The sequence below is a fragment of the Arachis stenosperma genome, chromosome 2 (assembly GCF_014773155.1).
Source record: "Arachis stenosperma cultivar V10309 chromosome 2, arast.V10309.gnm1.PFL2, whole genome shotgun sequence".
Classification (NCBI taxonomy): Eukaryota; Viridiplantae; Streptophyta; class Magnoliopsida; order Fabales; family Fabaceae; genus Arachis; species Arachis stenosperma.
In genome coordinates this window covers 22,432,657-22,438,656 of record NC_080378.1, presented here as the reverse complement: position 1 = coordinate 22,438,656, position 6,000 = coordinate 22,432,657, and positions in this window count along the sequence as shown.

Genomic DNA, 6,000 nt, shown 5'->3' with positions numbered 1-6,000 from the left:
CTCTTTCCTTCTGATGATATCAGTGGTTTTAGTAATTTGGTTCATTTTGCGGGATGATCATTTATGCTTTGCTTAGTTGGAAAGAAGAAAGAAAATTGAGAGGAAAAAAGTAGAGGAAGGTAGGGAAAGGCAAGTGAGTTTTTATTCTTCCAAGATATGTGGGATGAAAGGAAAATTTTGGACATTTTTAATAAATAAATAAAAGATAAATATTTTTAAAAATAAAATATAATAATTTTATTATTTAAAATTTAATTTTTTTCCGTGCCCCCCGCCGCCCCGCGCGCGGGGGGGGGGGGGGGGGGGGGGGGGGCAGTCTCCTCCTGATATGGGCACACATAGGATAGGTCTCACCTAATTATGAGTTTATCTATATATATTATTTTTTGTAGTAAATTTTTATAGTTATAAAAATAAATTTTAACAGTTTAATTTAATTTAACTTAATTATTTTTTAAAATTAATTAACTAAATCAATAATTAATTGTTTAATATTATTCAAGACATACTAAATCATAATTTAGAATTAAGTATTATTTAATTTAAACTTATAAATATAATTTTAAATATTAAATGTAAAAATTTAAAATTAAATTATTTGATTTAGATATATTTAATTAGAAAAAGTTAGAATTTTAAATTTATATTTAATTTAAACATAGCTTATCAATGAGAAGTAAATTTTCATTTTCTTTAAAAAAGATTTTTGAAGGTAAATATTATGATTTGAAAAGAGTAGAACTAATTAAACAAATAACTAAACAATTTTTTTAAATGATAACAAAAATATTAGAAAAATTTTTGTTGAAAAAATTTTAAAAATATTGAAGATAGAAAGAAATTGAGGGAATAAAAATAAAACTATGTATTTAATATTTATAGAGTGAAAATATATTACCCTTATTGCTCCTAATATTCACTATTTAATTTTTTCCAAATGTTTTATGAAATATGGCAAATATATATTGGTATATATATATATTTTGTTTCTCTTCAGAGGAGCTTTACTTCCTCAAACTGTGAGCAAGGACAGACATCATTTTTTCTCTAACCAAAAAGAGTTTTTCAAAGGTCTTCATAGAACAAAGACTCTAAAAAGAGTGCATTGGAATTGCTCTAAATAATTTTAGCAAGGAGCATATAGACTTATTTTTTTAATAAAATATAATTCTACATTGGGAATTTGGGATGATTCATTTTTGAAAATAAAACTAATCCAACGTTGAACCTTTTGCACAAAACCTAATAACTTGTAGCCTTCAAAAAGTACTACTCTCATGTAATATGCATCACTCCTCCATCACTATTTAATTAAAAGAGAAAATCAACAAGAATATAGGGGGGAGGACCTTGCAGAGATTGGCCAAGACATGAAGAATTCAGAAAAGCAAATTAGTTCTCAATGAATGCCACACACATGTATCTGAACAATCTGATCTGACATTCTTGGTGTTCAAGTAAAGAAACATAGTTAATTAATTATACATAGTACCTTTTCACTTTTTCAGTTTATCCCTCCTAACTTGACTTCATTTTTACTCATTTACCAGTAGCATAGGCTAAAATTAAAGGCTTTATATAAACCACAAGAATTTTCAACTTTAGAATATGTTCTCTCATTTTACGTGCAACTATATTCCAAACTCTAATTTCGAAGCAGCAAAAGAAATTAATAAGTGAGTTTCCCTCACACATCTATGTGTGTTCATCAATACTACTACATTATATTATTGTTGCTTATTACAAAATATTATGATATGATATACTAGGCTTCATTATTGTTACGGTAGGTAACCGGAGATTAATAATACGGACGGCGTTTGGCGGCCCAAGTGTGTGATGGAAGTGATTTTCGGGTGTGTCCGCAACTCGGGAAACTCCTTCCGACTTGTGCTCGCGTGGGAATGGGGGGTGGTACCTGCAAGGACACTCCGATGCTTAAGTTAGCAAGGGTGCAAGCAGGTCTTAGAGAGTATTGGACTTAGGAATACCTGAGGTGTGTCAGTGTACTTATAGTGGTGAGCCAATAACCACCGTTGGAGTAGTGCCGTATCTTTAGGATAATAACCGTCCCATTATCTTAGGGAGGTTAAGATATGGCTTTATGAAGTGGTTAGAGAGATTTCAGGGGCGGTTACCCATTTGAATGAGTATTTATCTGCCAGCTAATCTCACAACCGACTTCTTCGTACCAAGTCGGGGTTGACACCGACCTCTTGAATGGAGGTGGGTGCTTTGCTAGGCTTAATCTATTGGATCAGGCCTTTCGATTGGACCTGGGCCCTTAACATTGGGCCAGGGTATGAACAGTGCCCCTACTTGAGCCCAAATTTTCTTTAAAGTTTGGGTTCAAGTATTCAACTCGGGTTCGTAGTCGACTTGTTTGAAAGAATACGGATGGTAAGAACCGACGTGATTTTCGCGACTTTTGGTTTCTGACAGTTACGTCAATTCAAGCGTCGTGTCCGTTGAGGGATCATTTAGGGATTGAGGACTTTGGTAACGGTGCAGTCGCATTAATGACTGCCTCGTTTTTACCATTATGCCCCTTAGCCTATTTATAAATACTTTCCCTCTCTTTCCATTTTCCGTTTCTGCAATCTTTCAAACTTCTCCTTATCCTGTTTGTGTTGCATTCTTGTGTTTGAAGACTTCAGTTCTCTCCAACCTTTATTTTCGGCTAAAGGTTAGTTCTGCTTTTCCCATGTCATTTTTGTTTGCATGTTTTGTTTGGCGAGTAGATAGGTTGACCCGTAGATTCTAGTTTCGAATCTTTCTTCTTTAGTGGCCTTGTTTTTTGATTTTCTTTTTTCCTTTTTCCCTTTTGTAGGTTTTCTGCCACTTTTCTTTACATAAAAAATGGCTTCTGTAGACATTCTTTCTCAGTGGGTTGACGATACGGTCCTTGGGGAGGAACCGTTGGTCGACGCTGAGTTCGTCACCCACCTTCGTACTCACCATAGGCTCTGTACTTCGGACGAGGACGAGCCCAAATATGAATTGATAATCCCGGGTCCTGAAGACCGGGTCTGCTTTGGGAGAGTTGATGAGGCGACCCCTCACTTTTTCTTTATGTATGAATGCATGATCACCCGTTTGGGTGTTTTTCTTCCTTTCTCGGATTTTGAGATATCCGTTCTGCACCACTGTAAGGTTGCCCCTACTCAACTCCATCCCAATTCCTGGGGTTTCTTGAAGATCTATCAGTTTATAAGCCACGCTCTGGACTTCCCGACTTCCTTGAGAATCTTCTTTTATCTTTTCCATATGACTAAGCCCTTTAGTGGGCTAAATAATAAGCAACAATGGGTATCCTTCCGAGCCATTCAAGGTCGGAGGATTTTCACCCTTTTTGATGAATCCTTCCACGACTTCAAAAACTTCTTCTTCAAGGTTCAAGCTGTAGAGGGTCACCACCCCTTTTTTCTGGACGAGCATTCCTCCCCCCGCTTTCCCCTTTATTGGCTGCCGGCCACCCCTTGTGAAAAAATTGGTCTAGATGACCTAGACGAGGTGGAGGCGGCCATTGTAGGGTTTTTCCGAGAAGCATGGGGGAAGGCCCCCTACTTGGATACGAGAAAAATCCTCCAGGGGACGTCGGTATTTGTTCAATCTTGCATAGGTAGCGCATGCATTTCCTATTTCCGAGTTGTATTTCACCGACTTGTATTTTACCAACTTGTATTTTACCGACTTGTAACTTGGTTGTTTCTTTTGTAGATATGGCAAAGAAAAATGCTCAAGAGTCCTACCAGAGGGTGCAGGAAGCCAAGGCAAAGTCTCGGGCCAGGTCCGGGGGTTCCAAGGCGGTCGTCTCTCCTCCTCCTCCTCCTCCTCCTAGAAATGTGGGTACTCCCTCTCAGCCTATTGTTATTTCCTCCTCCTCAAATTTGGCTCGACCACTCCCTTCTGCCCAACCGTTCTCCGAGCCAGAGAGTAAGAAGCGCAAGACTTCAGAGTCTGGCCCTTCTTGGGAAGGTGGTGTTAGGGCGGAGGCTCTTGCCTTCGTCCGAAAGAACATCTATCCACTTATCAATATGGATGATGTTTCTGTTCGGAAACACCTTGCCACTCTGGCCGAAGAAAGTTTTAGGGCGGCGGGAGTTTGTGGCAAACTTTTGGACATGTTTGAGAAGACTCCTCTTAGCTCTCTGGGGACTTCCCCAAAGGTCGAGGAGCTGGAGGAGAGGCTTCTTATGTTTGAAAAACATCAGAAGGAGTTAAAGGAGGAGAGGGATAAGTTAAGGAAGGAGAGAGACGACCTCCGGAAGAAGGAGAGCGAGCTGCGAGCCCAATGTACTATGGAGGTAAATTTAAGGAAGGCAGCCCAGGAGAGTTACCAAAGCCTATTTAAAGATATGGTGGAGGTGAAGAAGGATTTGCTGAACTCTCGGACTGCTTATGCTGACTTGGAGGACTCTATCGCCGATGGCGCCGAGGAGTCTTGGAGAATTTTCCTAGAGCAGGTCAGGGTTATAGCCCCCGACTTGGATCTTTCTCCATTACATCCTGACAAAGTGGTGATTGATGGCGCCATTGTTGATCCTCCTGTTCCCGAGGTCCTTTCAGAGTCAGACCTAAAGACTCGGGGGCAGAGGATTATAGAGTCTCCTCCTCATTCCAAAGATGCTCCGAGTTCTTCCACTCCTGCTCCGACTTCCTCTTTAGCTCCTCCTTCCAGCCCTGGTGATGTTCCTCATGGTGGTGGTGATTCCAAAAAATGACTTCTTTAATTTTATGGTTATATGGGGGCCCGGCCTGTGGGTCCCCCTTTTTTAAACTTCTATTTATTTGCTGGTGGTGTTTGAACAATTTGCTTCTTGGCCTTTTGAGGCCGTAAACAAAGTATTCTGTTTGTTGCCCTTTTTTGGGATAAGGGTTTAAACAAAATAAATTCCCTTTTTTGGATAAGGGTTTTCTAATCAAAGTGGGTGCCCCTTTTTGAATAAGGGTTTAAGTTACTTTGCGCGTATGCATGCTTTTCTGTTTTGGATATGTTTGATCTTTTCGGAAAAAAACATTTTGTTAGCTTGCATTGTTTTCTCGAGCCTTTTCGTGCAAAGGCTCGTATGCAACCTTTAAACTTCTTCTAGGTTTCTCAATCTCTTTTGTTTATCCTTTATACTCAACTTTGCTTTGGTGAGTTTTATGACTTAGGTTATTTTTGCGATGCGTTTTTCTTCTACTCGGTGTTATGTTCCGATCTGTGGATCGAAGCTTTCCGAGTTTCTCTACTCGGGATCACTTTCCGACTTATGAGTCGGGTTAGTTCACGAGTTTTTACGATCGACTTGTATAACCTCTTTACACCGACTTGTACCTCGTCGTTTTATCCTGACGACCATCTAGGTCGATTCATGGGATTTTCACGCTTTGTCGAGCTTAAGTCGGCGCGTTTCGTAGAAAGACTTATATAAAAATAGAGAAGGATATTTAAGAGAAATATATTAATGAAAAAGATCTTTATTAATCGGGAAGGTACCTTTTTGCTACTAAGGGTCTTGACAGTATATTTCCCTTAGCCTCTACTATGATGCCTCGTTAAAAACCCCTCTCCAGAAAAAACCCTTTTTTGGGAAAAAATCATGAAGCTGGGAAAAGAGTACATCAGGGAGTAGAGTTCGCTTCTAGCTGTAGTACCTTTTCATATTACAAGCATGCCACGACCTTGGTAACTCAGTGCCATCCAGGTCGGTTACTTTATAATAACCTTTCCCTAACACTTCTTTGATTTTGTATGGCCCTTTCCAATTGGCGGCGAGCTTTCCTTCCCCCGACTTGTTGACTCCAATGTCGTTTCTGATTAGGACCAAGTCGTCTTCAGCAAATGTTCTTCGAATGACTTTTTTGTTGTATCTGGTAGCCATTCTTTGCTTTAATGCTGCTTCTCTTATCTGGGCGTTCTCTCGGACTTCGGGGAGCAAGTCGAGCTCCTCTTTGTGCCCCTGTACATTTCCGACCTCATCATGGAGAATTACTCTTGGGCTTTGCTCACTGATT